At 39.8% G+C, this 18,732-nt stretch overlaps 1 pseudogene; it reads right to left on the bottom strand.

Moving 5' to 3' along the window:
- Positions 1-9,042: 9,042 nt before the first annotated feature.
- On the bottom strand, positions 9,043-17,048 carry LOC114081970 (chronophin pseudogene; annotated as a pseudogene).
- Positions 17,049-18,732: the final 1,684 nt, after the last annotated feature.

Here is an 18,732-nt window from a genome sequence, read left to right as displayed (position 1 = left end):
CCTATGTCATCACAGAGATGGATTGTCAGTGTTTCCTTCTTTTTCTAAGGATGGATGACCTCCTGACATGTCTCACTGACATTTTCAAAAGCATACTGTTTAAGCAGTAAATTACTAGCTTCTGAGTCCCCGATCACTCAACTGACTGTTTGAAAAAACCTTGCAACCAAATTGCATAAGGCTCAAGGGGACCCTGACTAATTTTGCTGATATCCAGTTTATTCTCCTAGGTCGACAACTCTCTCCAGGTCTCTTGGCAATTATGTTCACTTGTCAATAAGTTTGTAGATCTAAACTTAACTGATAGCCTAGATCAGCATATTGTCCAGTTCCAGTCAGCAATTCCAGGGTGATTTGAACTCCATGAGCCCAATTCCTCTCAGCCTGTTCTGCACTAAGCTCCCTCCAATTGGATTTCCACATCACATGTCACCCCCTGATAAACAGGCTTTGGCCAATATAAGCCAATCCCTGGGCAGTAAGGCTTCAGTGGTAAGAGTTTGTGATAGTTTTTGTATGATTTGAGGTGAGGGAACATACATAGAACATGCAGACTTAAGGTTCTTGTGGATTTTGAAAGGAATGGTCATGTGATCAAATCGACTGACACGATTCGTGGGGCCAGCTTGTTCAAAATCAGGATACATTCAAAATCTCCAGATGTCCTCCCCAGCTGCCCTTGCTGCCCAGAGACCCTAATGCAATGGTGACAACATGGTTGACATAGGTTTACATATCTTTAATTTAGTCCTGGGCATGGGCCAGGACATGGGAGCAGAAAAGGGAACTCACATCTTGAAGAGAAAATACTTCAGAACATACATTTTTGTCTCAACTACATAACTTCAAACTCATTCCTATAAAATTACTTTTGCAAGTGACAACGAGACCTAGAATTCAAAGGTTAAGGATATAGCTTTATAGTCATTGTGCTCACCAGGCTACCTTAGGGAAGTCATAGCTAGCACTCAGGATAAGTGGTGTCTGCCCAGTACACCTCCATGCTTCTAATAAGACTCAGAAAAATCCCCAGAAATCATGACAGACATAAAGAGTTTGGACACAGTTCAGCTGTTCATCATCAAAGACCAGAAGAATCCTGCAGGAAGCATTTTTGTCTCTCTCTGATGGGTGTGGGGGGCTCCTTCTCTGGTCTGGCAGCTCCCTGGGGCTCATCCTGTGCAGGCACTAGCAGGGGATGGAGCACATTCATAAGACCAAGCCCCAGGTCCTCCCTAGAGTCCAGAGCCACCAAAACCATCATCGTGCTGGTGAGTACCTTTGTCTCTTTTTACACCCTCTCTTCTAGGTACATGACTATTTTGGTGGTCATAATTATCATAACTGACCCTGGTGAACACAGACGCAATAATCTTGAGGTGTTTCCCAGCTGCAGGCCCCTTTCTGACATCCGTGAGCTGCTGTGCCTGCACTGGGAATAGGAAAACCCTGAATAAGGTTGGCAACCTGTACCTTGCATACTTTTACACAATCTTTAGGTGTTTAGTGAGTCACTCCCTGAGAACAGCCTGAGCACAGTTATGCACAGCCCCATTCCCAAAATGGTGGAAAGGAGACTGCATCTGCTGCCATGGAGAACTCTCACTACCAGCAGCCATGAGAAATGGAGTATCATATCCTGATTGTGAAAAAGAACCTCCTCTTTAATGTGAAGCTCAAAATTCCAACACACTGTACTACTATCTTTCCCTTTCCTACATAAATGTTGATGTCCTGTTTAAGAAATATTTTCCTATTTGGGGAGCACAGAAATTTGCTAAGTTTCTTGAAAAAAAATATACTTTTTAATCTTTAAAATTTAAAGCAGTTTTAACTGTCATAGTTAAGGCCCACTGTGCCAGGGTTTATCCAGATTCTGGATGCTGTATGATGTGATAGAAAAAATCATATTCACTATAATTTGAGAGCTATTGAAGCTGAGTGGTGGAGAAATGAGGTTCTTTATATTTCTTCTCTGTTTTGCAGGCTGCCCAGAATTTATGAGAAAAGTAAAATAAAAAAATATTAAATGTGAAAAAACAACCCTAAAATCAGGTTGTTGCTACATTTAAGAAGTCTCAAGTTCTTATGTGGTATGGTTTAGGGTTGGTATACTTTTCTCCAATACAGCTAAAACCTTTTATTCTGAAAGTGTTTGGACATCTCTTCTTTTTCCAATCTTATCTCTCCTTGCTTTTCCCTAGTGAAGAAATCCAGTAACTCTCTTGCCCTCTTCCTCTCTCAGTGTTTAGCAGTCCCCTGGCACAACACATCCAGGGTCCTATCTTGTTTTGAAACTCTTATAGGCACTGCATTCCTTATTTGAGTGTATCTGTTACATCCTCCAAGTCAGTGTGCTTATTCCACATTCCCAGATTACTTTCTGTCTTTGAATCAGATGGGAAATTTCTATTACTGCCTAGCAGCAAGGTATAATTGGATCCAGGTGTACATCATGCTGCAGCATCAACAATTTTCTGGTCTGTGATCTCATAGGTGGCCACAAGGTGGCCTCACATGCCTGGCTCTCTTTCCAGTGTGTAAATTTGTAATGTTAAAGTGCCGTCCCAGCCCTGATTTTCAAAATCACTTCTGTATCTTTCCATCATCTTCTTTTTCCTTAGCCTGACTTTGCTGCCTGCCTACCCCACACAGATGAACCTCATTTCTACCACTAGCGTGGGACATGGGCAGGAGGCATTGGGGTAAACTCCACTTTACAGGACCAAGGAATATCAGGCACTTTCAAAATCATTCCAAACATGGATCACAGGGGTTGTAGGTGTCAAGAAAGAGGCTGCCTTTGGCATGCTAGACATGACCTGACTTCATCCCTGCCCTGGTTCAAATCTGACTTTCTTTGGGTGAAGTTCTATGGGGAGCTGCTGGCAATATTCCTAGATGTGGAATATGCTCCTGTGTAGTTGCAGGGTAGAGGAAAACAGCTGTTCATTTCAGATACTTGTGGATCTCCCAAGGGTTCCCAGTGCTTTACCCATTGCTCCTCTTGAGTGTTGCACGATTTACCCACCAGTCTCCTTGGGGCTTGCATCCCTACTGTGTATAGGCAATACAGCTTTGATGTGCTTTGATTTCTGATATGATATCTTCAATATAGTATATAATGACACTGGAGACCTTTTGAACCAAATTGTGGTGACAGATTTCTGAATTGAAGCCACCATGGCAACATACTCAAGATAAACTGTGATCTTTCTCACATGAAGCTGAATGATCCCTCACTTCTGAGATCAAGGCTTAGAAACACATCATTTTCAAAATCAATCACTAAGGACCAGTCTCTTTTAGCCTTCGGGTGGCTTTGCATGCTGAGCTACTTGGTGCACAGCATGTGTTCTGGGTACTGTTGATTTTTCCACCCCTGCACTTTGCTGTTAATCTTCATGGACTATCCACATTTTCTATGTATTATTATACAAAGGATTTAATGGTCCAGAATTCTAGCTTCTAGGAAGCCATCAATTAAATGTTCATTATTTCCAACCCTGCAGGTATGCTACACTTCTTCAATGATAATTTTGACTCACTAGACTGACCATTTCCGCTGGTAATTCAAGGTCACAATTCCCATTATCCTCTTGTCTCCTGAGGTTGTGGGATGAGTTGAAAATTAACTACTTCTAAGATAACAATGAAGTTCTCAATGACTACAATGTTTTCCATAGGCAGTCAGGCATGTCTGCATTCCAGAGCTCTCCACCATGTCTAAGGTAAGACAAGATCTTATTGAATCCCATAGCAGCAACTCCAACCTTGACTTCCTAAATAAAGAAAATATTTTTGGAAATTGAGGTTACCAACTATGAAATAAATTAATCAAATGAATAAATGAGGAGTGCATGTGTGTAGCATTAAATTTTACCAGAGAAATCACATTTTTTATTTAGAATGTATCAGATTTCATCTTAGTTAAAAATCACTCACATTTTTACAACACTCAATGAATTGTGCACCTTCTCTGAGGCCAAGCCTCGCCCTACTCATTAGTTGAATCATATTTATATACTTCAGGTTGACAGAACTGCAGCCATGCTAACACAAGAATGCTATGGCTGCTGCCCAGTAGTCCTATGTGCTTTCTTAGGTAAGTTTTGTAGCAAAGTATAAGTGGGCACAACCATTACAATGGTATGGGGGGTTTACAGCTGGACCCTTGTGCCAGAAATATGCCTGAGTCTTTGATATTAATACAGAATGAACTTCATATATTTCACCCACTATGAAGTCAATGTGTCCTCATATGCCTCTCCCCCTGACTCCATTTGCTGGGATCCAACTTTTATTATTGTTTATGTACCTCTGAGCTACATCCTCAGCCCTTTTTAATTTTTTTAAAAAATTTGAGACAGGTCTTGCTAATATGCTTAAAGCCTCACTGAGTTACTGAAGATTGTTTTGAACTTGCAATCCTCCTGCCTCAAATTTCCCAGTCACTGGATACAGGCATGTGTCACTGCACCAGGCAGCCCAACCCTCCTTTCTGCTGCCAAGGACCCGAGTTCTGTAAGTCCACAATGTACTGCACTCTGTACAAAGCCAGATGTGCCTGTTTCTCTTCTTTGGTCTCATAGAATCTTGGGGCCTGTCTTCATATGTGGTCAGGGAATTTCTTCAGTACGGAATCTGAGGCCATTGATTTCCCAATTTAGTATGAAATAATGCACACTTTGGTGACTAAATATATTCATAAACTGCCTTGAATTACTCTATTCATCCTCTCCCTCTTGAACACTTTCGTTGTAATAGTGAAAGTAACCCTGCAGTGTAGCGTCAGTCTACATTCCTCCCAACTGCCTTTAAGAACAAGTGCCATGTGATTTCATTCATCTACACCATTTTTGTGTCTGAATAAGGACCACGGTTGCATTAGGCTTGATGTCTTCATTGACATGAGGCAAAAACAACAGAGTACATATCATGTATATAAAGGTTGTTTGGAAATTTTTAAAACTTATGAATAAATGTAAGAATAGCATTTTTGCAATCCTCCCTGTGAACCCTTCTGGACATAGGATCACATTCATTCGTCACCCATTAAGAATTAACATATGTACTTTAAGTGAATACTTTAGGAATTTGCTTTCACTTTCTGGAACATTTGCAGTGAATTTACATCCAGAAATAGGATGGGCCCCAACTAAACCTAGGTTCACATATTGAGTCTGATGGCTCCATACGTGCTCCAACAATGAATGAAAATGTTTTCTCCTGAACCGTCCCTTTCCTCTTTCCTCCACCAATCCCCTTGCTCCACTTATTATTCTATTTTTATTATTCTTCTATTATTTTAATTAGCACATTATATTTTTATGTTATCTTTAATTTTGGGGGGGGTACTAGTAATTGAACACAGGACAAATAAAAGCCCTATTTTGTATTTTACTTAGAGACAGTGTCTCACTGAGTTGCTTAGTGCCTCACTTTTCCTGAGGCTGGCTTTGAACTCATGATCCTCCTGCCTCACCCTCCTGAGCTGCTGGAATGATAGGCATGCTCCATGGCGCTTGCCCTTGCATTATAATTTTATTTTGTATTATGTGTGTATTTTAAATGGTTCATTTACACTTGTACGTAGACACAGTATAACTTGGTGATTTGATTTCCCAGGACTTTCCCAATGCCTTCCTGTCCCCATATCCTCCTGTACCTTTTCTCAACTCTGGGTTTTCCCTCTAAAATTCTGTTTCATTCCTCTGGTGCTCTCGTTCTTTAACACTCCATGCTTCCATATGAATTTCTTTCTCTAATCCACCTGTTTCCTTTCTGTTTTCATAAATTTACCCTTTTACTTCCTTATTTTGTTCTAGCTTCCACATGAAGGCCAATATTCAACTTCTAACAAAAAAGAAAAAAATAAAGTGGGGTGGTGATGTGGCTCATGGTTTAAGCACCCCAGATTCAATCTTCAGATCCTCCCCAAATAAAACAATACAAAAAGAAGTGAAAACAGGTAATGTGTCTATTAATAAGGAAGAAAATAAAGATGGGGTAATAAGAGGGTCAAAACCTAAGGAACGAACAATAAACAAGTGTTAAGATCCAAACAACTCAATTCCATATTCAATTGTATCCCATCTTTGTCATACGAAGAAGAAATAATAAACAGGTTCAAACCAAAGCTATTAAGGTGAAAGTAAAATTATACAAATATATCTTTTTTACCAAACACATCCTTGCAATAAGAACACACACAGCAAAAACATCATAGAATGCAAATATATGAAATCATACTTGAATTTCTTTTAAAGTTAAATTTTTTTAAAAAAATGGGCATATGGACAAAAGTACAAAAAGAAAGATGCAAAACCTCTTAATGAGAAGTAAAGGACATATTTCACTAGAGGTGGTCAAAAGTGTTGGCGTGGGTAGATTTCCCATTGTTGAGATTTAGGCTCTGTAGTCCCTTGGTCAAGAGCTGAGGTGGTTATATCAATGTGCTTGGGTTCCTCTCCTTCATACCAATCATTTTTCCTTGGAGGATAAGCCAGTTGTAGTAGTTTTTCCTTCGTTTCTCCTGTCATAGTGTGAAATAGGCACAGGAGGGCTGATCACTTGTGAATTCCTGTTCTAGAGTTGGTGCAGAATTCTAAATCAGAATATCCAGCAGATGGGGTTTAATGAGGGACCTTCTGAGCTTGGTCTGTGGGTATTTGAACTATGATCCATGTCCCATTTGACTGGGTAGATGTCAGATGTTGCTGGATGTCTGGATCTCAGTGACCTCTGGTCCAATCCACTTTGGGGAATTAGGGATGAATCTCCACAGGGTTCCATTTACTTCTATGAATAAGAATTATTGGGATTAGCTTGTAAGTGCATATCCTCTTTCTGCCCATTACACTTGTCTCCACAATTGCTTTTATCAGTGCCAGATATAAGTGGAGCTCTTTTCTCTTTTTGCTGTTGGGAGCCTGTATGGTCCAGGTACAGTTTGCAGTGCAACTATTACCTTCACTCTGGTTCAGGCACATCCTGTGGATCATCCTAGGTGACTCCTGGGTTCATTGGTGACGTTCTTTATGACTTCTTGATCTTCTATCTCTGCTGCTTCATAGCACTTATAAGTGGATCAGGAACCAGCACCTGGCTCCTATGATGGTGATCCAAGTTCCCCAGCATCCAACCACCTGTGGGCAGAGGGATTCCTACTGGTTTTCACTTAACATTTTCTTCAAACAATTCTGGGCTCTTTAAGATCAACCCCTCTCTAATCCTCTAGTGCCCCCAGATCAATTAATAAAAACGGTTTTATTCACAGTGGTTTCCTCTCCCTCTTTAACAGTGTTCTCCCCTCCCTTCATTAGTCATTACTGCTACCATTGCCAGAAACTTCGCATGTCCCCAACATAATATTTTTAAGACTAAGTTCAATATTTTTTGACTTTCCTCTTCTGTTTTTCTTTCCAGTATTCGGTTTTCATGATTTCACTTAATTACCTGCCTTACTGAAGGATTAGTCTTGCTCCTTTTATTTAAAGTCTGGTGTAAGAAACCACAGGGAATTTCATGCTTCCACAATGTTCCATCTCTATTTTGGGGGTAGTTCTTTCTATATTCTGGTTATAAATGCATGTCAGAAGTGTAGCTGCCAGAACATTGTTTTTAATCTTTAGGTTTTTTTCACTCTCACTTTCTTGGAAGTACAGAAGTGTCATTACTGTCATGTCATCCTGCCAATCCATTCTTGGTTTTATTTCTGGAGTCTTCAGGGTTTTATGAAGGAGGACACTGTGCCTATGAGTAGGAATGTTGATACTACTTTATCTTCAAACAGTGCAAAGTTTCTGATCTGACTTCTAGGTCTTTCATCCATATTGGGTTTCCCTTTTGTGCAGAAAAATTGTAGGGATCTATTTTTATACCTCTACCTATGGATATTCAGTTGTCTCAGCATGATTTTTCAAAAAGGTGTCTTTATTTTTTTTTCCATTTCCTGTGAGTAAGGTCACAGGTGGGTGAGCTCTAGGAAGGCAGGTGCAGGCAGAGGCTCCCAGAAACTTGGCCAGAAGCACACCTGAGCACTCCCACTCAGGCTTTACTAAGCAGGGAGGACTGGTTACAACAGGATTTATCACTGGCACACAGTAATAAATAAATACATAACCAGAGGGGAGGATAAAGGTGGCACAGCCATCGCTGACCACAAAGTAGGCAAAGAAGCCCTTCTAAGCTGTGGCCACCTCAACACTGGACAGGTACTGGGATCAAGTAGGGGTGGGGCTCTTGGTCACAATCTTTGGGAAGGGGCATCTTCAAACTTGGCCCCTTAGTTACTGACTCGGAACCCCTGGCTGGTCCATTTGGATCCAGATTGTCAAGAGGCCACTGTCTCTGGGACTTTTAGGTCATTCTCTTTGGAATTGGAGAGACCAAGGGGTCATTATTCTTTGGTGTCCTGATGGGTCCACCCAGGACCTAGGACGTTCTCTGATCACTGTCATATAGCCTTCTGACTGGCACACCTGGGCTCCAGGACATGTAAGGGTCACTGTTCCTTCAGCTTCTATTTGGTCCACTCAGGACCAACACTAGAGAACCACTGTCACTTGGCTTCAGATTGGTGCCCTCAGGGCAAGGGTCTTGGTTCTGAGACCTCTGACTGGTCAGGAACCAAGGGGAGAAAACCCAGGGACAGGCAGGGCTCTGGAGACCTCAGGGAGGGAGAAGGGGCAGGGAATCTTCAGGTGGCATCAGCGCCCATGTTTCAAGGAGCAGGCTGCAGGGAAGGAAATAAGGTCACCTGGCTGGGTCAGGAAGTAAGGTCACCTGGCTGGGTCAGGAAGTAAGGTCAGCTGACTGGGTCAGGCCTGGGGAACCTTCAAGCTGTAGGGGCAGCTCCTAGAACAGCAGAGAGCCTGGCCACTGCTGGGAGAGAGCAGCAGCCTGCGAACCCTCCCTGGATCCCAGTCCCCCAGTGCAGAGGCCAGGGTAGGGGGTTGTGGGCTGTGGAGACTCCAGCCCCAGGCCTCTACCTATAGGTTCAGAAAGCGGGGTGATGGGGCTGGGCTGCGGCTAGTGGGCTCAGTCCTCCGGGCCCTTCATCAAGTCCACGATGCACTCCACATAGTAATGGGGCACCAAGTCGTGCTGGCCGGCCTCCAGGTAGGCCTGGGACTCCTCCAGAAGGGAGACACTGGTGATCGTGAGCACGTGGTCATGCCACAGGGGTGGCCGCAGAGGATGTCGGTCTCCAGGTGCCACCATGAGCGTGTGGGCAGGGTCCACTCTGATGTGCTCGGTGATTCACTCAAACACAGAAGGAATGGGCTTGCCCACCACCAGGGCTTCCCGCCCCAAGGCCATCTCCACAGTTGCTGCTAGGCTCCTAGTGCTCCAGGTCCTGCAGCGGTTTCTCAGCTGATGCCAAGGGTCACGGGAGGGGACCACCGAGGAGGCACTCAGGGTCGCTCAGGTGCGCAAATGCTTTGCTCTGCTTGGCGAAGAAGTGCTCCTTGTAGCCCACTAGCAAGGTGCGCACGCGTGCGCGGCTGCACCGCCCTACAAGCCCAGGTTGTCGCTGAGGGTCCCCTGCCAGGTGCAGCCCCACGGCGTCCAGCTCAGCAAGTAGTCCCCCAACTCCAAGCACAAACACTATGCTCTGCGCCTCAGCCACCTGGGCAGGGGCTTGAGCAGCAGACGCGCTGGGCACAGGGCAGAGCTGAAGAACTGCTCAGCATGTAGCCCATGAATCCTCTGGGCGCTCTGCCAGCCCGCGCCGGGCGCTCTGCCAGCCCGCGCCATCCGCTCCACTAGCTCCGGAGCGCCCTGCACAGCAAGCTTGCCATTTCAGAGCACCCCATGGCAGTCCAACAGGACCCCCTGTGTCTGGCCCAGCACATTGAGCACAGCCACTCCCGCAGAGAGTATATAGAAAACCCAGAGAGACCAATATGCAGCAGGAGATTTTGAGAACCAATAAAAATCCTCCCTAAGATAGCAAAGAAAAAGCCGAGATGAGATACATTCTCCACTGAGTTCCTCCAAAATTAATAGGAAAAAATGAGACGCCTCATCTAGTTTTTTCCTATGGAATAAAAGGGAATGAAACCCCATGTTTTTCTATGAACCCAGTATCACTATGATTAGATGAGAAAAAATATGGAAAGAAAATTACAGAACATATTTCTGTTGAGTAGATGAAACTCCTTAGAAAATATTGATAACCACATTGAGAAACATTTTAAGAAGATCGTACACTATGATCACGTCAGTTTCATTTCAGAAATGCGAATTTTGTTCAAACATACAGATCAATAAATATTAAATAGGATGAAATTTTTAAAAATGATGTAATCTTCTCAGTTGATGTACAAAAAGCCTTCAATAATTCAACATTCATTCATGCTAAAAATACTGAAAGAAATCCAGGGATACAAGAAACTTACATTGACATCATAAAGACTATATATAACAAACCCAATGCTGGCATCATACTGAACGAAAAGAAATGCATGCATTTTCTCTAACACTGAAAATAAGAAAAGGATGTACACTTTCACTACTTCTGCTTAATATATTTCTTAAAATTTGAAGCAGAGCAAGTAGGCAATAAAATGAAATGAAGATGATACTAATAAGAAAAAGATAAGTTAAATTACGTCTATTTGCAGATGACATAGTATCATGTATAGAAGATCCCAAAAGTCAACTAGAAGATGTCCAGAGCTGATTAAAAAAACACTGAATAAGTGGAATATAAAATCCACATCCAATAATCAGTAGTTTTTCTAGTTTTGGTTTTATTTTGATGTTGGATCCCCTACATCAAGACTTGTACATTTCACTTCTTGGTTGATGGCTGTTCCTGTCTACACAAGTCCTCCTAGAAATTTTCCTAACATCACCATATGTCCATCAACGGTCTCATATTCCCTTTTATGAAAGAATGTCTGTGATTTGCAGATATCTTCTAAAATTTAGAAAATATTGATAACCACATTGAGAAATTCCATATCTCCTTTCAATATTCAAATTTTATTCATGAACTAAACCACATAACACTAGAATTGCCACCTTAATACTTTTTTATTGTTATTATATTTTTACTATGTACCTGAAAAGTTTATATTATTGAGTGCCCAGAAACTTGTGATTTAAAGGTCTCCTTAAACCTTTTCATAGTAATGTGTCTCATAATCATTTTAATAAACATTGGATTGAATTTAACTTTGTTCAAAACCTTATAACAGGGCTGGAGCTGGAGCTCAGTGGTAAAAGTGCTTGCCTCGCATGTGTTGAGGCACTGGGTTTGATCCTCAGAACCACATGAGAATAAAGATATTGTGTGTCCATCTACAACTAAAATAAAAATTTAACAACCACATAATGTACAATTTTTCATTTTAATTATCGTACATGTTTTTTCAGTATTGTTAAATATATTCAAATTGTTGTTTAGCATATCTCTAAAGCTTGTTATTCTCAAAATCAAAATGAAATACCTGTGAAAAAAACAACTGTCTTTTCATGTGCTGTTATCTGACAAACACGCTTACTACTGTGTATCAATGGATTTGATTGCTTAACATAGCCCAAGTACGTGGACTCATCAGTACTTCTTCTTGAGACAGACTCATTTTCTTGGCACAATGTCCTCAAGATTTATCCTAATTGCAGAAGTTACAAAATTCACTCATCGTTATGATTGAGTAGTCTTTATTGTTTGTGTATTGCAAAGTGCCTTCAATCAGTGTTCTGGGGACTTTGGGTTGCTTTCACCTATTGGCTTTCAAGAATAATGCTGTAGTGAATGTGTATAAGCAGATATCATTTTTCACTATGTCTGTGAGTGTTTTTCTGTATTCTTCACTGTCTTTATAATTCTCTGCCTTTCTGCCAGCATTAAGTGGATTTGATTGCTATAGGGTTAATGTGTTGAATCTAGGAATGTGATGCCCCTAACTTTGATTCTCTTTTGAACATTCTCGGATCTTTGTGCTCCTTTGAGATAGCAAATGATTTTTATATCACTTTCTCTATTTCTTCAATAAATGATATTAGAGTTTTGATAATGATTGTTGGTGTCTTTAGAAAATATGAACAGCATTTAATATTGTGTTCCAGTCCTTCAATCAAAGTACACTTAGAATATGATACTTGATTTCCCTCCATAATCATGGATCTTCTGATTTTACCTCTGCTATTTATTTTTAATTTGATTTTATTCAGAAAAGGACGCTAATACCTCTTAATTTTCAGTATTTTTGAAGACTGTTCATGCTCTAAGAAGGAAACTAGTATAGATCTGGTCCAGATCACCTCCTTGAGCTGTAGACCCTTGAATATTTGAGAAGATCATGAATTCTGCTATTGTTTTTGCAGTATTCTCAATATGCCTCAATTTATTATTTTATAGTGTGGTTCATGTCCTTGTTTCTTTATTTTATACGAATTAGTATTAATTATTGAAAGTGAGTAAGTGAAATATTTTTGTCAGAATGTGGTTATGTCTATTTACTTTATTTAGTCTTGCCAATGTTTCCCTCATACATTTTGCAATCCTGAGGTAAAGTGTACATAAACTTACAAGTCTTACAGCTTTCTGGAGAATGGAAATTGTCATCACAGTGAGTTTCTTTTAGCCTTTGGCAGGTTCTGTCTTCACATATTTTTTGCATAATATAATTATGACTTCCAGGTTTTCATAGTTTCCCATGAGAGTAGCCCAGAACCCTTCCCCTGTCCCCAGGTATGGCTGCTTCCTGCCCCAGCTACTGAATAAGCAAGATTAAAAATATGGAGTGAGCAGGCTGTGCATGTTAACAGAGAAGAAAATGAAAAGAAAACATCTTAGGATTTATTTGTAGTTCACTTCTTTTCTTTTTAAAAATGTCTATTCAGACCATGGGACCATTTATTGAGTCAATTTAGTTTAATATGAGAAGTTTTGTGTTCTTTATATATTTGGGAAATTAGTTCTGTATCACAAGAATAGCTAGCAATGACTTATTTTCCTCTGTGTTTTCATAACTCCATGGTTTTTTTTCCTTTGTTGTGTAGAAGCTCTCTCACTGCAATGGTTATACCTTTGGACAAATTTTGCTTTTGTTCCAGGGACATTCTTTTCCTATCTAGAAATCATCCCTGGGTGAATATTTTCATCACTTTTCTCCATGATTTCTTCTATTGCATTCAAATATTCTTGTCCTCCCTCCAGGTCTTGGACCTGCTTTGTCTCTATTTCTTTCTTTCATTTATTTATTGCAGCACTTGGGATTGGACCCAGGGCTTCGAGCACACCAGACAAGCAGGCTCCTCAGAGCTCCCTCCTGGTTCTCTGACTCATTTGCATTTCACTTTTGTACAGAATGAGGGACAAGGACCTTGTTTCATGTCTCTAGATGGGATTATCCAGTGAACCAGTTGATAGAAAGCTTTTCTGTGCTTCCAAGTTTGTTTTTGGAATCCTTGTCAGAAATCAACTGCCTGAAGATGTGTGGGTTTACTTTTGGATTTTCTGTCACATTGGGCTATGATTTGTTTTTTGCCAATATTATGCTGAGTTTCAGGACTGTTTTTTGTAGTTCTGTGAAGTGTGATGTGAGTCTTTTTAATGGAAATTTTATTGAATTTAGATTGTTTTGTTTAGTGTGGCCATTTCAACAGTGTTTTCCAATCCATGAAGACAGGTGCCTTTGACCTTTTAAACACTTTTTTTTTTCAATTTCTTTCTTCTATGTTTTCTAATTTTCACTGTAGAGGTCATTCAAAAAGTGAAGTATCATTTTTCCTTTTATTTTTCTTGATTAAAAATTTTAGTATTTCCCTGTCATTGAGAGATTAATATAAAATACTTGTAAATTATATAGAAATTCTAAATCTCACTATCAGTAAACTTCATGTAGTAAATACACAGAGAATTCTCAAAAAACACCTGCAGAATATTCCTTCCTTGGAAGTGTCAATGCACAAAGAATGAGCTAAAACAAAATGAACAAACTTTATAGTCTTTATTCTAACAAAATGTGATTTCTGACCAAAATGAAATCACTTTACAAAATAAGACTGAGAACATAAAAATAAAATTAAATTCAAAATTAATTTATATACTTCTAATTAACAAAAAAAATTGCAGGAAAATTTGAAAGTCAAACTAAATAATCCAAAATGTATTAAAATTTGTGAGACACAGATAAAGTATTTCTTTTTCTTTTTTATTAATGATTGTAATTAGACATAATAGTTGGGTTCATTTTGATATAATCATACATGGCTCTTATGATGCTTATGAATGTGATTTTTTCTGATTTCATTTTTGGTGTATATGAAAGCTATATCTTTTAATATGTTAATTTTATGTATTACTTAATTATATTTAAAATTTCTACCAAACTTCTATCAAATTTCAGCAAGAAATTATATATATATATATATATATATATATATATATATACACACACACACACACACACACACACACACACACACTAGATAAAGAGAGAGTATTTTTTCAAGTGGAAGCTAAAGAGAAAAAAAGAAATAAAAATAGAAATTCCAAAAAAATTGAGGAACAGTAGAGAATAGACAGGGAATCAAGGCATAGGAAATAAGGGTGGGAAGGGGAAGCACAGAGAAAATTGAAAACCAATCTTGCTGTGTGTGTCTGTGAGCATATCGTAATGAAAGTGTGTATTGCAGAACTGTGGAGGACATGGACCATGGGAAGGGGGTTCAACAGGGAAAGTAAGTAGTGGGGAAGATATTGAGACACATTATGCCAGGCAGATACATGAATATGTCTGAAGAAGCCCCACTAGTACATATAATAATAATGCACCTAGCAAGACACAATAAATGAAGAAATGATAAGATTTAAGGAGACAGCCATGCAAATTCCCTCAATATTGCTAACAAATGTATATTCAAATCAAACATCAGACACTGCACCTCAGAAATTTGTACAACTATTGTGCCAAAAAGAAAAAACATTTTGAAGTCACTGATTTCCACCTTTATTACAGTATCTTCATATTCATGTTTACTTTTTGCTCAATATATTTTACAAATATCAATGATAGCATATTAAGTGTCATAAGAATAACAGGAGAATTAGTACCCATGTCTAAGTGTATTGTACTGATTAAATCAGAACATTTAGATTTCAGTAGAGTGCACTGAAACATCCTGTGTTCACACAGTTTCTGCTCAGAAAACATTGCACTAATGAATGTATATGTGATGCTTTTCCAAAAACACACTTCCTCTGACAAAACTGCCATCTCCATCATTTTGTGAAATTTTCATCCCAACAAAAAAATGTGGCATTTAGGATGATGACTAGAGGTCTTCAACGGGAAACAGCAATGCATGTCTTTTCCTTCAGAGGATATGTTTGGGGGAGACGGACGAGGTGACCTGTGCCTGTTTCATCTAGCTTCCTGCTATTGACAATGAATCCAGTGGGAGCTAGAGCATCACTAACGTGGAACTTGTAATGAAAACAATTCACAGGCTTCATTCCAAACCTGCAGAGACACAGTGTGGGAGAGAGGGCTGTGGGCATCACATGATTGACAGCACATGGAAGCTCTAGAGGCATGGCTTTCCTAAAGAGTCTCATCCAGGACTCCCATCAAGATCCCTTGTCAGTGGCAGGAAATGCTTTCACCTGTTCCATGACCACAGATTTAGTCTATGATTCTGGGTAGAATCTTCAATATTGAGATAACTGTCAGGTGAAGGCAGAGAGAGGACAGGCAAAACCAGGAGGGATTCTGGCTACATTTGGGAGACGTGAGTCTAGCCTTCCTTTTGAAGAACAGTAAGAGGATGTGCTGTGCTTGGCTGTTTTGGGGGCAGGTCTGAACAGTGCAGAGCTCCAGTGTTACAGCAGATATTTTTGCTTTTGCAGGTAATAGAGTTCAGCTGAAGGCAGTAAGAAGAAACTCACTTTAGTTCACTAGAGGGGAAGTCACTGGTGTGAGGACGGAGATGAGAGCAAGGCCTTTTCTGCTCAGTAATACCCTTTTAGGGTGGTGTGGGGGGAGCAGGTGTAGGTGGTTTGCAGATGCCTTTAAAAGATTCTAAAGAGGAAGGTGTGGTTTTTCAAACTAATCTTGCCTGAGAAGGAAACCCAGAGCAGGAGGAGGAAGAGGAAGAAATGTCAGCATCTCAGGTTAGTTGGTCCCAGGTCAGGGCACTTTTTCAATTGTCCTGCTGTGGTGTTACATATATACAGCTTTCTTATCTGCTTCTGATATCCCTGCCTAATATCTGCTTCCAATTACTTGTTTTTTACTTTCTTTTCATTGTAGTCAAGATTACCTCTTCATTTATGCATTCATTTATTGCTCATCTTGCAGTGTGGGGATTCAGCCCAGGGCCTCACATGTGTTAGCCCAGCTTTCTACCACTGAGGCGGATCCCATACCCCAAGTTCACTGTTGAAACACTTCTCCCCTACACAGCAGAGCCTGCTCTCAGTCTCTCTTGACATTGCACGGCTTCTTTCTTTCAGGAGAAAGTCTCACCATGAATTTATCAAGTGTGATATGGCAATTGCTTCTGGTAGGACAGACGCAAATGGAAATATATTGACACTCAGCTCCTAGTGCAAACATAGTTGAGTCCTCATAGGTCAGTGATGAATGTACACCTAGGATGTAGGACCATGTGGATGGGCCAGGGGTTTTGGTCTGCAAGCCTTAGAAAAATTTACGCTGAAAAGGGATGGAATTTATTGCCTAGAAGAACTCATAAATTTATGTGAAATTGGGCAATTAAGGGACTTGCTCTCTCAGGTCTCAGAAGAGAACAAATATTGAAAGTTGGTGAACACTTGTTCTAAACTTTGCATAAAATGATGTTTTAATAGTTGATATGGATTATGGTTTACTGCTTTAATATTAATTTGCCCACTGATACCTTGGCAGGGGTGCTTGCCCTCTGTGTCCATCACCCTTGACTGCATGTTGTTTGAGTCTATATGGACTTCACCCGGTGAAGGGGCTATCTGCCACATATGTGGTCATCTTGGAAAGTGCAATAATTGTCATTAGTCCCAGGGGTGTTCTAACATTGAGCTCCATCTCCAGCGCTTTTTAATTTTCATTTTTGACCAGGGTGTGCTGAATTGCTGAGATTGGCCTTGAACTTGCAGTTCGCCTGCATCAGCCTCCTGATTAGCTAGAATCACAGGCATGTGTAATCACATCCAGCTAAGGATCTTTTAAAATATAACACATTTAATTATGCAGGATTCATGGGTTAAATTTTACTCTTTCAGAATTTTATGTCTGTGTATTTTATTGGGAGGGGGATGATATCCTCACATGAGATATTGTAAGTTTTCTCTTTATCCTTAGGAAGGATAAGGTGGAAATGGAAAAATGACCTGCTAGCCTCACCTGGAAGCATCTTAGCAATGTGAATACTAGGCACAACAATCCATCTCCCTGAAGTGTGATCAAATTTCAACATATCCAAAGTGGAATCTGTGCACATCAATATTAGAGAACAATGCTTTTTTAATATTTACTTTTACTTTTTAGTTAAACATGACAGTAGAGTCAATTTATACATATTTATACAAACATGTAATTTATCTTATTCTAGCTAGGATCTCAGTCTTCTGGATGTAGCATGCTGTGGAGATTCCCTGTGGTGTATTCATGCATGTACATAGAAAGTTTATGTCAGATTCAATCCACTGTATTTCCTATTTCTCTACCCCCTCCCTTCCACCATTTCCTTTTGACTAATCTACAGAACATACATCCTTTCCTCCTCTCCCCTTTTGTTATAGCTTAGCATCCACACATCAGAAAGAGTATTTGGTTTGGGGGATTTGGGGAATTTGGTCATTTCCCTTAGCCCAATGGTCTCCACATTCATGCATCAATGAGCAAATGTACATGAAGTCATTCTTTTTTATGGATAAGTAATAATCCATTTTGCACATATACCAAACGTTCTTTATCAATTTTTCTGTTGAAGGGCACCTAGATTGGATCCATATGGGAGCTATTGCAAATTCAGCCACTGTAAACATTGATATGGCTGTGTCACACTGTAGTGTTCAATTTTTAACTTATTTGGATATATTCCAAGGACTGGTAAAGACAGTGTTTTTATTCCTTGATTTTTGAGGAATCTCCACACAGCATTCTAGAGTGTTTGCACTAATTCTTAGTCTCATCAACAGTCTTTGAGTGTTCCATTTCTTCCTTAATATCCTCACCAATACTTTTTTAACTTGTATTCTTGATAAATCCAGTCCGACTGGAGTGAGGTGAAATCTCAGTGTGGTTTTAACATGCATTTTCTAATTTACAGAGATGTTGAACATGTTTTATGCATTTGTTGACTTCATATTTCTTCTTTTGAGAAGTGTCTGTTTAGTTACTTTGTCTATTTATTGATTGGGTTATTTTTATGTTTGGTCTTAAGCTTTTGGGGTTCTTTATATTTTCTGAAAATTAATTCATTATCTGAGATGTGGGTGGCAAAGATTTTTTTCCCATTGTGTAGGTGCCCTGTTCACATTCCTGTTTGTATTCTTTGCTATGAAGAAGCTTTTGATTTTGATGCCATCCCATTTTGGGGTATTTTTTCAAATTTACTCCATGCACTTTACAAGGCTTGTTGAGGAATTTTGTTCCTAAGCTGACATGTTGAGTGATGGTCTGCATTTTCTTCTAGTAGGTGCAGGTTTTCTAGTCTAATGCATATGTGTCTGATGCACTTTGAGTTGAGTTTTGTGGAGGGTGAGTG

This window comes from Marmota flaviventris, chromosome 18 (genome assembly GCF_047511675.1).
Source record: "Marmota flaviventris isolate mMarFla1 chromosome 18, mMarFla1.hap1, whole genome shotgun sequence".
NCBI classification, from domain to species: domain Eukaryota; kingdom Metazoa; phylum Chordata; class Mammalia; order Rodentia; family Sciuridae; genus Marmota; species Marmota flaviventris.
The sequence above is the reverse complement of the archived record's forward strand: the minus strand, read 5'-3'. Positions and strand labels throughout refer to the sequence as shown.